The 17,672-nt window shown below is 36.5% G+C and overlaps 1 protein-coding gene and 1 non-coding gene across 12 annotated transcripts in view; both read left to right on the forward strand.

Moving 5' to 3' along the window:
* CDK5RAP2 (CDK5 regulatory subunit associated protein 2) overlaps positions 1-17,672 on the forward strand; it is a 256,300-nt gene that overhangs the window by 25,689 nt on the left and 212,939 nt on the right. The window lies entirely within an intron of this gene.
* Positions 16,580-16,687, forward strand: LOC111759125 (small nucleolar RNA SNORA61). Its single transcript, XR_002793208.2, has one exon. It is a non-coding gene; the product is annotated as a small nucleolar RNA SNORA61 (small nucleolar RNA).

Genomic DNA, 17,672 nt, shown 5'->3' on the forward strand with positions numbered 1-17,672 from the left:
TGGAAGAGTTTAATTCTGGCTTTTTTTATGACCTGTCTGTATTACTAAACAGAATGACATGGATGGCTTTCCATTTTAGTTAATACTGATGCATAGCATTATTTACTGACTGTGTAGTATTTCATAAAGACTTATATTAAAAGGGATGGTAGATCCATACTTAATCTTGCGCTCTCTCTCTTTTTTTTTTATAAGGAGGTACTGGGGATTGAACCCAGGACCTTGTACGTGGGAAGCAGGTGTTCAACCACTGAGCTACATCTGCTCCCCAATGAGAGTTGTTTTTTTCATTTGTTTGTTTGTTTTTAGGAGGTCCTGGGGATTGAACCCTGGACCTCATACATGGGAAGCAGGTGCTACATCTGCTTCCCACTTAATCTCCTATTGAGGGGAATTTTAGATTCTGTGTAATTTTCACTGTTGCATAAAAAGCTGTGATAAATATTCTTGTATATATACTTTATTTATCTGAGAAGTTACGGTTTACAGAAAAATCCTGCATAAAATGCAGGATTCCCATATACTACCCTCTTATTAACAGTTTGTATTGGTATGGTACATTTGTTACAATTGATGAAAGCACGTTTTTATAATTGTACTATTAACTCTAGTCTATGGTTTAACTTAGGGTTTACTCTTTGTGTTGCACAGTTCCATGGATTTTCAAAAAAAAATTTATTCTAGTAACGTATATACAATGTAACATTTCCCATATTAGCCACATTCAAATATATAATTCGTTGTTGACAATTACATTCACAATGTTGTGCTAGCATCACCACCATCCATTATCAAAACTCTTCCATTATCTGAAGTAGCAATTCTGTACATTTTAGGCCTTAACACCCTATTCCTTTCCTTCTCCCCATCCCCTGGTATTTTATAGTCTAGATTCTGACTCTGTGGTTTGCTTATTCCCTGATTACTTCATATCAGTTAGATTGTATAACATTTGTCCTATTGTGTCTGGCTTATTTCACTCAACATCTTGCCTTCAGGTTTCTTCCATGTTGTTACAAGTGTCAGAACTTCATTCCTTTTTACAGCTGAATATTTTGTATATATCACATTTTGTTTATAAATTCACCTGTGGATAGATGCTTGGGTTGTTACCATCTTTTGGCAGTTGTTAATAATGCTGCTGTGAACATCAGTGTGCAAATATCTATTGGAGTCCCTGCTTTCAATTCTATTGGTTATATACCTAGAAATGGGATTGCTGGGTCATATGGTAATACTGTAATTCGGAGGAACTACCAAACTGTCTTCTACAATGGCTGTACCATTTTACATTCCCATCAGCAATGAATGACTATTCCTGTTTCTCCATATCCTCTCTGACACTTGTAATTTCCTTTCTTTTTCTAAATAGTAGTCATTCTTATGGGTGTGAAATAGTTATTTCACTGTGGTTTTGATTTGCATTTCCTGATAGCTCATGGTGTTGAGCATTTTTCCATGTACTTTCTGGCCATTTGTCTATCTTCTTTGGAGAGTTGTTTATTCAAGTCTTTTGCCCATTTTTTACTTGGATTTGTTCTTTTGTTGGTAAGTTGAAGGGTTACTTTGTATATTCTAGATGTTAATCCTTTATTGGATATGTGATTTCCAAATATTTTCTCTCATTGTGTGTGTTGTCTTTTTGCTTTCATGATAAAATCCTTTGGGGAACAAAAGTTTTTACTTTTGAAGCAGTCCCATTTTTCTATTTTTTTCTTTTGTTGCTTGTGCTTTGAGTGGTAAGTCTAAGAACCACTGCTTAACACAAGGACCCGAAGATGCTTCCCTGTGTTTTCTTCTAGGAGTTTGATGGTTCTGGCTCTTATATTTAGGTCTTTGATCTATTTTGAGTTGATTTTTGAATATAGTATGAGATAGGGGGTCTTCCTTCTGTTTTATTGCAAGTAGAGATCAAGTTTTCCCAGTAGTGACTAGACTGTTCTTCCCCAATTGAGTGGTCTTTGCCACCTTGTCAAAATCATTTGTCGGTAAATGAAAGGGTTGATTTCTGAGCTCTCAGTTCTATTCCATTGGTCTATATGTCTTTCCTTGTGCCAGTAGTGTGCTGTCTTGATTACTGTAGCTTTGTAATCCATTTTAAGACTGGGAAGTATGAGTCCTCCAACTTCATTCTTCTATTTCAAAGATGACTTTTGCTGTTTAGGGCCCTTTACTCTTCCATATAAATTTGATAATTGGCTTTTCCATTTCTGCAAAGAAAGTGTTGGAATTTTGATTGGGATTCTGTTGAATTTATAAATTGCTTTGGGTAGTATTTATATCTTAATGATATATAGTTTCCAATCCATAAACACAGAATATCCTTCCATTTAGGGCTTCTTGAATTTCTTTTAGTAATGTTTTATAGTTTTCTGTGTACAAGTCCTTTACATCCTTGGTTAGATTTATTCCTAGATATTTGATTCTTTTAGTTGCTATTATAAATGGAATTTTTTCCTTAATTTTTTCTTCCATTGTTCATTGCTTTTAAAGAGAAACACTACTGATTTTGGGGTTTAATCTTGTACCCCACCACTTTGCTGAATTCATTTATTAGCTTTAGGAGCTTTGCTGTGGATTTTTAAATGATTTTCTATATGTAGGATCATATCATCTGCAAGTAGGGGAAGTTTTACTTCTTTATTTCCAATTTGGATATTTTATTTCTTTTTCTTGCCTAATTGTGCTGAAAGGAATTTCCAGTACAATGTTGAATAACAGTGGTGACAGTGGGCATCCTTTTCTTGTTCCTGATCTTAGAGGGAAAACTTTCAGTCATTAAGCATTAAGTAGGATGTTAGCAGTGGGCTTTTCATATATGCCCTTTGTCATGTAGAGGAAGTACCCCTCTTTTCCTAGTGTTTGAAGTGTTTTTATCTAGAAAGAATGCTGTATTTTGTCATATGCCTCTTATGCATCAATTGAGATGATCATGTTTTTTTCCCCTTCATTCTGTTAATGTGGTATATTACATTAATTGGTTTTCTTATGTTGATCCAACCTTGCATACCAGGGATAAATTCCACTTGATCATGGTGTATTATTCTTTTACTATGCTTTTGGATTTGGCTGCTAATATTTTGTTGAGGATTTTTGCATCTGTATCTATAAGAGATACTGGTCTGTAGCTTTCTTGACTTGTGGTATCTTTATCTGTTTTTGGTAGGAGGGTGATGTTGGCCTTGTAGAATGAGTTAGGGAATGTTCCCTCCTCTTCAGTTTTTTTGGAAGAGTTTGAGCAGAACTGAAGTTAAATCTTTGTGAATATTTGGTAGAATTACCCTGTGAAGCCATCTGGTCCTGGGCTTTTTTTTTTTTTTTTTTTTTGAGGAGGTATGGGGGATTGAACCCAGGACAGCATTCATGAGCAGGTGCACAACCTCTGAGCTATACCTGCTCTGCTTTTGGTGGGTTTTTGATTACTGATTCAGTCTTTTTACTAGTAATTGGTTTGTTGACATCTTCTGTTTCTTCTTTTTTAAAACACATTTTTATTAGAGAATTGTAAACTTAAAAAAGTCTTTTGTTTCTTCTTTTTGGTTTTTATAAAGGGTATTTATTTGGGGTAGAAGCTTAAAGATACCAGGCCATAAAACATAAGTTACTTCCCTTACCACAGTCTATTTCCATGTGTTGGAGCAAGATGGCTGCTGATGTCTGTGAGGGTTCAAGCTTCCTGGGTTGCTCCCTTCCTCAGGCTTCTTTTTCCTGGGCTCAAGGTTCTCTCTTCCTGGGGCTTGCTTCTGTTTCCTCTGTGAGCTTACTTTCCGGGGCTCCAGCTTAAGGCTTTAGCATCAAACTCCAGCATCAAAAACCCTCTTCTATTTCTTCTTGAGTCAATGTAGGTAGTTTATGTGTTTCTAAAGATTTGTCAATTTTATCTAGGTTATCTAATGTCTTAACCTAGTAATATTCCTTTTTATTTCTGCTGGGTTGGTAGTAATAGCCCCCTTTTCCTTTCTGATATTCATTATTAGTATCTGTTCTCTTTCTTTGTCAATTTAGCTAAAGGTTTGTTATTTTATTGATTTTTTCCAAGAACCAATTAATTTTTTATTTTTATTGTACTTATTTTTAAATTTTAGGCAAGGGAGTAAAGAAATAAGAAAAGAGATAAGTACACAATCTGAGACATGGGTTGCAAGCATGCCACAGGACTAGTCGCATAGGTGGGGCCCCAGGTTTGTCCTTTTTAAGAACTTTTCTCCTCCCCCTTCCTAATACTGGGGAGGGACCCCAGCTGTTTGCTCTTTTGATTGGTTACCCAACCTCTTAGCTCTCAGGGGGCCAATGGGGAGGTCTGTTTTTAGAGGTTTCCAGGGCTTCCCCTTGATCCCAGAAAGAGTTCCAAGTGGGACCCTGTGGCCAGGGTCTAGGTAAGGTCTTTCTGGCTTTTTTCTTAGGAGCAGGGGACTTCTGGGCAGGGTTTCATAGCCATGTTCTCTACCGGGTCTCAGCTCTGCCTCGCCTTCCTTCTTTTCCTATACTAACCTGCCTCAACTGCCCCAAGAGAGTTTACACCTTATCTTTTTTTTTTTTTTTTTTTTTTAAAGTTTTAACATACTTTATTGTTAGTCTGGAATTCTTTTATCTTTTTTTTTTAATTAAGATTTCTTTCTTTCTTTCTCTCCCCTTCCTCCCCCCCCCCCCATTGTCTCCTCTCTCTGTCCATTTCCTGTGTGTTCTTCTATGTCTGCTTCCATTCTTGGCAGCACCAGGAGTCTGTGTCTCTTTTTGTTGCGTCATCTTGCTGTGTCACTTCTTCATGTGTGCAGTGCCGCTCCTGGGTGGGCTGTGCTTTTTTGGTGCAGGGTGGCTCTCCTTGCAGGGCACACTCCTTGTGCATGGGGCTCCCTTACAAAGGGAACTCCTGCGTGGCATGGCACTCCTTGTATGCAGCAGCACTGCACTTGGGCCAGCTCACCACACAGGCCAGGAGGCCCTGGGTTTGAACCCTGGACCTCCGGTATGGTAGGTGGACGCTCTATCATTTGAGCCACATCTGCTTCCCTGCACCCTTATTCTTAAGGGGGAGCCGAAGGGCAATGGTCATTCTTCTATAGCTGCTTTCTGCTAGTTAGAGGAAGTGGGCCCTGCCTGACAGAGTAAAACCCTCTGGTTATTCTATTGAGGTTGAAGGAAGACAGGTCTGGCACTGTGGTTGGAACTGGATGAAATCCTGGCATGACTAATATCTTGTTCTGGAAATGTTGATTATGGAAGAAACAAACTTAGAATTTAAGATACATGGCCCTACTAAAAGGATAAAGAATATGGTGGCAAGGAGGGCCAAAAAGGGAGCCAGCCATAATATACTGGACCATGAGAGTGAGAAAGGCCAGGTGCCTTCAGAGGCTGCATCCTCCCAAAGTTGAGGGGAAATAGCATCAAAGAACCAACTTTTGATTTTGTTGATTCTCTCTTTTCTTTTTCTGTACTCTATTTCATTTATCTCTACTCTAGTCTTTGTTCTTTCCTTCTTTCTACTCCCTTTGGGTTTAGTTTGCTCTTTTTCTGATTCTTCCAGTTTTGAGGTTAGGTATCTGATTGGAAGTCTTTCTTCTTTCTTAATGTAAGCACTTAGAGCTATAAATTTCCATTTCTGCACTGCCTTCACTGCATCCCATAAGATTTATATTGCAGTTTCATTTTCATTTGCCTCAAGATATTTCCTAATTTCACTCCTGAGTTCCTCTTTAACCCATATTTAAGAGCATGTTGGTTAATTTCCACGTATATGTGAATTTTCCCTTTCTCCCTCTGTTTTGATTTCTAGATTCATTCCATTGTGGTTGGAGAAGATACATTTTATAATTTCAATATTTTTGAATTTATTAAGATTGCTTTGTGCCCCAGCATATGGTCCATTCTGGAGAATGATCCACATGTACTCGAGGAGAACATGTATTCTGTTTTCATTGGGTACAGTGTTCTAAAAATGTCTGTTAGTTGATTTATTTTATCATTCAGGAACTGTACTTCCTTATTGATCTTCTGTCTATGTGTTCTATCCATTATTGGGAACCTGTGTTAAAGTTTCCTACTATTAATATAGAACTGTCATTTTCTCCCTTTAAATCTGTCGGTATTTGCTACTTATATTTTGGGACTCTGCTGTTAGATGCATATATATTTAAAATTGTTACATCTTCCTGTGGAAAATACCCCTTTATCAGTATATATTGATCATCCTTGTCTCTCTTCACTGTGTTTGACTCAAAGTTTGTTTTATCCAAAGTAAGCATAGCCACCCCAGTTCTCTTTTGCTTATTCTTTGCAGCGTCAAGCACTTGGTATGCCTAATAGATGGTAAGTATAGGGGTTTATCTGTGTAGTAGGATGGCTTCCTGCTGCTTACTGGATTAAATGCTCTGTAGTCTCTTGCCTCAATATGTCCTGCTCATGCCCTCCAGAAACCTGGCCAGATGACAGACTGGGCAGGGTAAAATTTTACAATCTTTTTGAATGCCATTTGGAAAGAGATTTGGGTAGTCATGAAGAAAATATTACTCTTGAGCCCAGTAATCCATTTTGGACAGTTTATCCTAAGGAAACAACTCAGTGGCAGGAAAAAGTGCTGTGCACAAAGGTGTTGGTTGCAGCATTGTCTATAATTGTGAAAGATTGGAAACAAAGGCACTTGTGTTTTACATTTATTATCTCTGACTTCTTAAAACAAGCTTATATTGAGGGTGCCTCACAGATGAGGAAGCTAAGGTTAAAGAGGGTAAATTACTTTCCCATGAATTTGGTATTATTGAGAAGGTGAAAGAAGGCAAAATTGAAACCTGGGTCCTTCTAATTTTAAAGCCTGAAAACTTTCCCTAGACTGTACCAAATCCATAAGTAGAGAAATGGTTGAATAATTGACTGACTCAATTTGGTTGAATTTAGTGCGATCATTTTAAGTGGTAATTATGTGTAATTCTGCAGCAACATGAAAAGTGCTTAAGATATAATGTTGAGGGAAGCAGACTTGGCCCAGTGGTTAGGGTGTCCGTCTACCACATGGGAGGTCCACAGTTCAAACTCCGGGCCGCCTTGACCCGTGTGGAGCTGGCCCATGCGCAGTGCTGATGCGCGCAAGGAGTGCCGTGTCATGCCGGGGTGTCCCCCGCGTAGGGGAGCCCCACGCGCAAGGAGTGCGCCTCACAAGGAGAGCCACCCAGCACGAAAGAAAGTGCAGCCTGCCTAATAATGGCGCTGCCCACACGGAGAGCTGACACAACAAGATGACGAAAAAAAAAAAAAAGATTCCTGTGCCGCGACAACAACAGAAGCAAACAAAGAAGAAAGACGCAGCAAATAGACACAGAGAACAGACAACCGGGGGCGGGGGTGGGAGGGAAGGGGAGAGAGAGAAATAAATCTTAAAAAAAAAAAAGATATAATGTTGAGTGAAAGCAATGGAATGTACATACTCTTTTGTTATAATTTTACAAAAAACTTATAATGAACAAAGGCTGAAAAGAGTATAAAAGAGTTGAGTTGTAAGGTAGTTATATTCCAAATGTTCTTTGGAGTTCAGATTTAACATTCTCTTATTGCTACAGTATTGTTTGTTAATAAATAGCAGCAATTTTTTTTTGGTGATGATTTGAGGACCCTGTGGAGAGTATTGGAATCAGAAACTAATTCCAAAGTATTCTGATTTTACTACTTCTCTTAACTGCTATTGGCAGAATTATCTTACATGTAGTATTGCTTATCAGATATGAAATTTGGACAGAAAGTTTTCATGGTTTTTATAATGAATAGATGAGTAATCTAATAGTTTTTGAAATTTCAAAGAGGTTGAGAAATTGATGGTGGCTGTATTAGTCAGCCAAAAGGGTGCTCATGCAAAATACTGGAAATTGGTTGGTTTTTATAAAGGGTATTTATTTAGGGTAGAAATTTACAGATACCAGGCCATAAAACAAAAGTCGCTTCTCTCACTAAAGTCTTTTTTCACATGTTGGAGCAAGATGGCTGCTGACGTCTGTCAGGCATCAGGCTTCCTGGGTTCCTCTCTTTCCAGGGCTTGCTTCTTTCTAGGCTAGGTTCCTCTCTTCCTTGGGCTTACTTCTCTTTCCTCTGTGTGCTTAATTCCCGGGGTTCCAGCTTAAGACTTCAGCCTCAAACTCCAACATCAAAACTCCGACATTAAAAAACCTCAACTTGGGAAACAGATATGGCTCAAGTGATAAGTCCTACACCTACCATATGGGAAGATCCGGGTTCAATTCCTGGGGCCTCCTGGTGAGGGAGAAGAGGAGACAGTGTGCTTACGCAGCTAGCCAGTGCCCACGTGGTGAGCCAAGTGCCCATGCGAAGAGCTGAGTGCCCATGTGGGTGCCCATGCAGCGAGCCGAGTGCCCATGTGGTAAGCTGAGTGTCTGCACGAGTGCCTGTGTGGCAAGCCAGTGCCCGCACATGGTGAGCCAGTGCCTGTGCAGGTGAGTCATGCAGCACAACAAAAGGGAGACGAAGGAGAGAGTCCAGGTGAAGCACAGCAGAGACCAGGAACTGAGGTGGCGCAATTGACAAGGAACCTCTCTCCACACCAGAGGTCCCAGGATCAAATCCTGGTGAATCCTAGAGATGAAAGACGAGAGGAGAAGACAGGAAGGGAAGTGGATACAGAAGATCACACAGCGAATGGACACAGCAAAAATAGCAGGGGGAGAGAGGGGGAGGGAAAGGAAGAAAAAAAAACCTTAAAAAAACCCCCTCAAACTCTGTCCTTTGCCATGTCTTAGCTCAACACTCTACTGATGTGGCCTAATCAAAGCCCTAATCATAATTTAATCATGTCCAGGTACAGAACAGTTTACAAATATAATCCAATATCTAATTTTGGAATTCAAACAATATCAAACTGCTACAGTGGCCCAAAGATCTGCTTACTGAGGTCTTGAAGTGAGAAATGGATTACTTTTTAAAGCTAATGTGTGTTTACTGCTTGGTAAGTGCCAAGCTCTGCCAGGTGTTTTACCTCACTTGTCACAATACCTTGTAATGTAACTGATTTTATCCACATTTTATAGATAAGTAAAATGTGGCTTAAAGATGTTAAATGATTTCCCCAAGATCACTTGGCTCACAATTTCATTCTGTTTCTGCTGACCCTAGAGCCCTTGCTCTTAGCTGCTGTTGTCTGATATTGAAAGATGATCTTGTAGGGTGAGCTTCAGCTTGGGGAACACAAGCTCTTGTAAAAGAGCCAAAGTTAGTCATCTTGCTTAGATTTCACTTAGGTGGGGCTGGTTGGAGTTACCCTGATTCTTTCTTAGGGCTTTCAGGTTTTGTTTTTCTTCCCTTTTTAATGGAGTTCTAGGGAGACGTTTGTGACAGGGAGTGGGAACGGAAGGAAGCCAGAAAACTGCCTAGCAGCTCCTGCAAGTATGTCCTGCTACTGAGCTGGGGCCCCTCTGCAGCTTCAAAAAATCCTACCTCATAGTCATATTAGGATGCTTCCCACATCACATGACTGAAGTTCCAAAATAACACTTGGGTTCCAATAGCTGGAACATGGCAACGGTAGCCCTTATGTTGTTTTACTTTTGAGCATTAAATTTCTAAATCATATTTGGTGGGTTTCATATTTTGGGGTATTTATTACTACTGTGTGGTGTACTGTTTTAATTTTTTCCAACTCAAGACTTTTTTTTTTTTTAACTTGTTTCTCTTAAAGGGAAAGGGACAAATGAGAAGATCATTAAAATTTTTAAGTTCTTATACTGTGCTAGCCATTTTACTAAATATTCTAATTCCTTAATTTCTTTTAATCTTTGTAATAGCTGTACATGATAGATATTATAATTCCATTCTATAAAAAAGGGGAATTTAAGCATAGAGAGAAAATGATTCATTAATTTATTCATTTATTTAGCAAATGTTGATTGAGAGAGTGCCATATTCCAGATACTGTGCTAGAACTTTGGGGAAAATAGCCATGAAAAGACAGGCAAAGTCCTTTCCCTCATGGAGCTGATTATATTCATGTAGCAAACATGATAATAATAAATAATAAACATAAATATATAAGGTAAATACAGATTTTAAAATGTTCTAACAAGAAAATGAAAATTGTATACTAGGAAGTGACTTGGTGGAGTGGTAGAGATGGGGACCACTTTAGATTGGGTAGTTAGGAAGGGTGTCTCTGAGGCATTGACATTGGAGCAGAGATGGAAAGGATGAGGCTGAACCAACCATGGCAAGTGCTGTAGGAAGAGCTTTGCAGGCAGACTAGTGCTTGGCTTATTTGAGGACCAGGAACGAGGGCAGTGTGGCTGAAGCACTGTGAACCAGGGAGAAGATGATGTATGATGAGGTTGAAGAGGCAAGCAGGAGCAAGATCCCTCAGCAGTTTGTGGGCCATTGTAAGGAGTTTTATTCTAAGAATTATGGAAAGAAAACAGGGGAGTGATGTTTGTCTGACTCCCATGGCTGTGGGGCTCCCCTTGCATCACACTGCTTTTAAGGAATTCTTAAATATGCACAGCCTTGTCTGTGTGTCCATCCATTCATCCATTAGGTATTTAGTAATTCTCTCTTTGTGTTTCAGACTGTAATGAACAAGATAGATAAGGTTTTTGATCTCTTAGAGATAATTTGAACAGAAAGGCAAGTAACCAGTTGGTTAAAATATAGTGTGATAATTGCTATGATAAGGAAAATAGAGGATCTGTGGAAACATTTAGAAGGGTTCCCAATCCAGTCTGGTGAGGGTAGTCAGAGAAAACTATTGAGGGAGGTTATATTAAGCAGAGAACTAGGCTTTCCATTGTTGTGGAAATTTGGTACATGCATTTAATTTTATTCATTTGGGCCTGTCTGGTGTTTGCAGTGATTTTATGAAGGCATATTTCTCTTTCTCTTTTTTTTTTTTTTTGTAACTTCTTTAGTGATAAATAGGACAAATATTCTTTCAAATGTTGATAAGAATTTTAGCAGTGTTTACAATATGCCTTTTGAGCAGGCCTCTAAATATTTTATTGGTAGCTGAGTAATAGAATAAGCTTTCTTTTTATAGGAAGCATCTGGTAGGGGTAGACTTTTTTGTTTGAATGAATGTTTTATGTGCTGTTTCCTTATAACATTAAAAAGGAGGTTTAATGAATCTACCAATTGTTTCTTGTTGGCTACAAAACTGAAACTTTAAGTATTAGAGCCAAGGTCAGACAATTTGAAAATATACTTACTGTAGAATATGCTTATTAGCGTTTTATCCAGTCATAAAGTATGTTTAGCAAAAAGAGTATATATGCACATTATAATTTATTTTGAAAAATACTGAAAAAAGGTGAGTTTACCTGTGTGGGGATAGATGAACTAGTATCCAAGTACTGTTATTAACATTTTGCTATATATCATTTTAGTTATTTTTAAAATATTTTATTGAGGTATTATTTACATATATTATTGTTCACCAATTTTGAGTGTTGGATTATTTTGGTAAATGTATACTCCCTTGTAACCCATTTCCATAATCAAGATATATATATACGGTTAAAAAAATTTTTTTTTTTGAGAGAGTGTGTACATTTAATTCAATAACACCAAAATTTTCCCTTGTGTCGCCTCTTTGTGGTCAAACCCTTCTCCCACCCTAAACCCGTGGCAACTAATGCTTTGTTCTCCATTTCTGTAATTTTGGCTTTCCCAGAATATCATATAAATGGAATCATATATAACCTTATGAGACTGGCTTCTTTTGCTCAGCAAAATGTCTTTGAAATTCATTCATGTTGTATGTATCATAGTTGCTGAATAATATTCTATCATGGATATGCCATTATTTATCCATCCATCCTTTGAAGGACATTTGGCTTCTTTCCCAGTTTTGGTGCTTATTAATAAGCTGTGATAAACATTTGCGTAGGCTTTTGTGTGTACGTAGGTTTTATTTCTCTGTGGTAAATACCTAGAAATGGAATTGCTGAGTCACTTGGTAAGTGTAGTTTTTTGTAAGAAACGACCAAACTGTTAACCAGAGTGGCAGTACTATTTTTGTCCTGTCAATGGTGTATATGAGGGTGCCATTTGCTACACATTCTTGCCAGTGTTTGGTATTGTAAGGATTTTTTTTTTTTTAAATTCTAGCCATTCTAATAGGGATGTAGTGGTATCTAATCATGTTTCTAATTTGCATTTCCCTAATGGCTAATCTTTTCATGTGTTTATTTTCCATTTGTATATCTTCTATGGTGAAGTTTCTGTCAGACATTTGTCCTTTTTTGTTTGTTTTTTCTTACTGTTTGGTTTTGAGGTAGTTTACATATTCATATGTTCTGTATACAAGCCCTATGTTGAATGTATGATTTGCAAATATTTTTTCCCTTTTCTTAGCACCAGCTTAGAACCAAGTTTGAAATTTTGATGGAGTCTAATTTATTGGTTTTTTTTCTTTTATGGATCTTGCTTTTGGTGTCATGTTTAAGAGTTCTTTACCTAGCCCTAGATTCTGAAGATTTTCTTTTATATTATTCTTCTAAGAGCCATATAGTGTGATGTTTTACAGTTAGATCTATGGTCTCATTTGTTTGAACTTTGGCTTAAACTTTGAAATTTAGGTTGAGTTTTTGTGTGTGTGTGTGTGGGGGGGCAAATGTATGCCTTGTTTCAACAGTTTGTGGAAAAGACTGTCCTTTCTCCCTTGAATTGTCTTTGTGCCTTTGTCAAAAATCTCTTGGTCGTATTTGTATGGTTCTGTTTCTGGGCTTTATTCTATTCTATTGATCTATGTGTCTCTCCCTTTGCCAATATTACACTCCCTTGATTACTTGTAACTTTATAGTAAGTCTTAAAATGGGGTAGTGTAACACAATTTAATTCTTTTTTTCCCGTAGTTGTTTTGGATAAATTTTAAAATCAGTTTGTCTATATCTATAAAACATCCTCCTGGGATTTTGTTTGGAATTGTGTTAAATCTGTAGATTAGTTTGGAGGTTATTATTTTTAGGAGGTACCAGGGATTGAACCTGGGACCTTGTACATGGGAAGCAGACACTCAACCACTGAGCTACATCTGCTGCCCCTGTTGGGGATATTAATAACTTTATTTTTTTGGGTCTTCCATAAATTTAGTTAAGTCTTTCTGTTTGTTTGGGACTTCTTTTCATCAGTATTTTGCAGTTTTCAGTTCAGCTCAAAGTATTTTCAAACTTCTCTTGAGACTTTTTTTTAATTTGGAGCTACTATAAATGGTATTATTTTTAACTTTCAGTTTTTGATTGTTTGTTGCTAGTGTATTGAAATGCAGTTGAATTTTGTATATTGACCTTGCCAAACACACTTTATGAGTTCTCTGAGCTTTTTGTGTAGATTACTTGTGATTTTCTATGTAGAAAATCATGTGGTATAAATAGGGACATATTTCTTTCCAATCTGAATACCTCTTATTTCTTTTTCTTGCCTTATTGTACTATCTAGCACTTCCAATATGATGTCAAATAAGAATTGTGAGAATAGACACTCCTTCCCTTATTTCTCATCTTAGGCTAACAGTATTCAGTCTTTCATCTTTAAGTATAATGCTTTTTGTATGTGTATGGGTTTTTTGTAGATACCCTTTACCAGGTTAAGGAAGTTTCCTTTAATTCCTATTTTGCTAGGTTTTAAAATCATGAATTGCTATTTGAGTTTGCCAGGTGCTTTTTTGCATCTATTGATAGCATTTTTTTCTTTAGTCTGTTAGAATGGTAGATTTCATTGGCTAATTTTTGAATATTGACTCGGTTGCATTCCTGAGATAAACCGCATTTGTGATATAGTAATCTTTTTCTGTACTGTTTGTTCAACTTGCTAAAAATTAGTTGAGGAGTTTGGTGTTTATGTTCACAAAGGATTTGGGCTGTAGTTTTCTTTTTTTGAAGTATTTTCACCTGGTTTTTGTATTAAGGTAGTGCATAAAATTAAGTGGGAAGAGTACCTTCTTTTATATTTTCAGAAAGATATTGTATAGAGTTGATGTTATTTCTTTTTTAAATATTTCATAGAATTCACTACTACTGAAATCATCTGGATCTGGAATTTTCTTCTCTGGAAGGTTTTTAATTATGAATTCAATTTCTTTAATAGTTCTAAGAGTATTCCAGCTCTCTATTACATTTTTTGTGTGTTTCGGTAACTTGTGGCATCAAGGAATTAAGTTATTTCATCTGAATTGTCCAGTGTATGTGCTAGAGTTGTATATAGCATTCCCTTTTTATTCTTTTAATTGCCACGGGTTTCTGTAGCAATATTCTCTCATTCTTGATATTGGTAATTTTTGTCTTCTATTTTTATCTTTGTCAGTCTTGGTAAAGGTATATCAATTTTATTTATTGTTAAACAGTTTCATTGATTTCTGCTATAATTATTATTTCTTTCTTTCAGGTTGTCTTGGCCTTATTTTGTTCTTTTCTAGTTTGTTAAGTAGAAGCTTAGATTGTTGTTTTGAGACTTTTCTAAAGAAAGTAGCTAAGCACTGCTTTAGCTGCATCCCACACAAGTTAATAGGCTCTTTTTTCATTTTTGTTCAATTCAAAGTATTTTCAAACTTCCCTTGAGACTTTCTCTGTGACCCGTGGTTTGTATAGAAGTGTGTTGTTTAATTTCTAAGTTTCTTTTGTGATTTTCCAATTATCTTTTGGTTATTGATTTCTAAATTAACTCTCAATTGAGTAATTTCAATTCTTTATATTTTGAGTTATTTCAGTTCTTTTAAATTTGTTAAGACTTGTTTTATGATCCAGGATATAGTCTATCTTGGTGAATGTTCCATGTTCACTTGAAAAGAATGTGTATTCTGCTGTTATTGGGTAGAATGTTTTATAAATATAAATTAGATACATTTGGTCGATGGTGTTGTTCAATTCTTCCATCTTTTGATTATTTGTTTATTCTGTCAGTTAATAAGAGAGGTGGATTGAAATCTCTAAATGGAATTGTAGATGTGTCCATTTTTCCTTTTAGGTATATCAGTTTTGCTTCCTGAATTTGAAGCTGTAATGTTAGGTATATATTTACTTAGGATTGTTATGCTTTCTTTCCATTATTATGTAATGTCCCTCTTTATCCCTGGTAATTTTCTTTGAACTGTAGGTGGTGTATTCTGATGTTGTTATTCCTACTCCAGCTCTCTTTAATTAGTATATACACAATAATCTTTTCCTTGCTATATCGTTTTTGGGTTTCTTGTATACAGCAAATAGTTAGGACTTACTTACTTTATTTGTTTATTTATTAATCCATCCTGGCAATCTCTGTGTTTAATTTTTTTTTATACCATTTACCTTAATGTCATCACTGATGCATTGGGATTTTGGTGTTCCATTTTCTTATTTGTTTTGTTTCTTCTTTCAGTTTTTCATTTTTCTCTTTTTGTTTTCATAGCTTCTTTTAGTTATCTGGATTATTTTAGTATTCCATTTTCATTTACCTTTTGAATTTTTGAACATATCTCTTAGGTTTTTTTTTTTAATGTGTGGTTGCTTTAGGGATTATAATATATGCTTAACTTTTCCTTTCACCATGTCAAGTGAAATGTAAACACATAACTACATCCTATCCCCATTGTTTATTATATTGACATTGAAAACCCACCCCAGACAATATTGGATTTACCATTTTGAGTGCTCTTCCAGACAGTTACCTGGATTTCTACTGATTCTTTTTCCTCTCCTTTCATTTTTGAAGTTATGTTTCGCCCTGGTATCATTTCCCTTCCATCTGAGGACCTTCTTTTAGCAAAAAAAAAAAAAAAAAAAAAAAAAATGCAGGTCTGTTGGTGATGGATTTTCTTAGTTTTCCTGTGTTTGAGAATATGTTCATTTTGCCTTCATTCCTCAAGGATAGTTTCACTAGATATAAAATTTGGGCATGGCATTTCTTTTATTTTGGCACTTGAATAATATTGTTCCTCCATCTTCTAGCCTTTGTGATTTTTTATTAACTGCTCTCATTTGAGTCATTGTTCCCCATATGTAACAAATGTCATTTTTCTCTGGCCTCTTTCAGATTGTTTGTCTTTTATGTTCAGCAGCTGGTTGATGATGTATCTGTATATGGATTCCTTTAAGTTTATCTTGTTTGGTGTTTGGCTAGCTTCTTAAGTCTGTTTGTTTTATGTCTTTTGCCAACAGTTTTAAAGTTATAAATTACTCTTTCTTTAAATATTTTTTTCTGCCCCACATTTTCTCCTATTTTTTAAGAACTCCAATCAGTGTTAGATATTTTGGTATTGTAACCTGTTTTCATATTGGATAATTTTTGTTGATCTACTTTAAGTTCACCATCTCATTCCTTGATCATTTTCAGGTTGCTATTGAGACCACCTGGTCAATTTTTTCTTTCTCCTTTTTTTTTTGGTACTGGGCCCAGGGATAAAATCTGGGATCTTGTGAGTGGGGAAGCCTGTGCTTAATCACTAAGCCACAATGGCTCCCCTGAGTTGTTTTATTTGTTTGTTTGCTTTTGTTTTTAGGAGCCACTGGGAACAGAATGTGGGACCTCCCATGTGGGAAGCATGTGCTCAACTGCTTGATTCATAACTGCTCCACGACCTGGTCAATTTTTTTATGTAGGTGTTTGTATTTTTCACACACAAAACACCCTCTGGTTCCCTTTCTCATTGGATCTGAACACTGGTCTGGTTGGTTGTAAAAGGAGGAAAAGGAACTCTGAGGCTGACCTCACAGTTGTTTAGCTTCAAACTCGTTCAAACAAGGTTGAATTCTCTTTAAACCCCTCCTTCCCTCTATAATGAGCATAATCTTAGGCTTTTTGGAGGGATGAGTAAATAAGTAGATGTGAAGTTCTGGACAGCTGGAAAAGAACTATTCAAATGAATTCTTCTTTATTAAAGGTATCCTCTTCTTTTAGGTCTATGATACCTAGAAAGCCATCTCATCTGATTATGGACCTAGAGTTGGGAGGAGCACTGGGAAGAGGCAGGCTAAAAGACTCCTGGCTGATTATTAAGTGGAAATTGTGAACCTGGCAAGCAGAGTCCTTTGCTTTTTGTTCAGTGCTTATATCTCTTGTGTCTGACATGTTGGTGACCAATAAAATTTGCCTTACTCTTTGGAAAAAAATATTTTTCCCTTTGGTTCTATCCAATATCTTTTGTTTCTCTGTTGAGACTCTGTATCTTTCCATTCATTTCAAGAATGTTCACCCTTAGTATGTTAGAGCATGGTTATGCATATTGCAGACATCTTGGTCATTTCACTTTATACCCAAGTTTATGGGTCTTTTGTAGTTAGAAGTTTTACATTTTGATATAGTCAAATCTATTTTTGCCCTTTTACTCTTTGTGCTTTTTGTTGATCTTGTTTTAGGCATGCTATATATAATATTTTATTTCATTTAATGTTGATGAGATAGAAAACCTATGAGGTAGATTTTATTCTTTCTTTAAGAAGTGAAGAAACTGAGGCTCAAGGAAGAAACATGTCTAGGGTTGCACAGTGAGAGAAAGAGTTAAGATTGAATTTAGTCTTGCCTCCAAAGCTGGTTTACCATTGAGAGTTGAGATTGAGTAGTTACTGTGAGAATGGAAATAGAACAGCAGATGTGTGAGCTATCATGTGGGCAGATGTACTGGATTTAGTAAAACATCAGCACTCTCTTCACAGTTCCGATAGTTTTAAAAAACGATGCATTCATCTATTATTTTTTAATTTAATTTAGTTTTATTAGGA

This window comes from Dasypus novemcinctus, chromosome 8 (assembly GCF_030445035.2).
Source record: "Dasypus novemcinctus isolate mDasNov1 chromosome 8, mDasNov1.1.hap2, whole genome shotgun sequence".
NCBI lineage: Eukaryota > Metazoa > Chordata > Mammalia > Cingulata > Dasypodidae > Dasypus > Dasypus novemcinctus.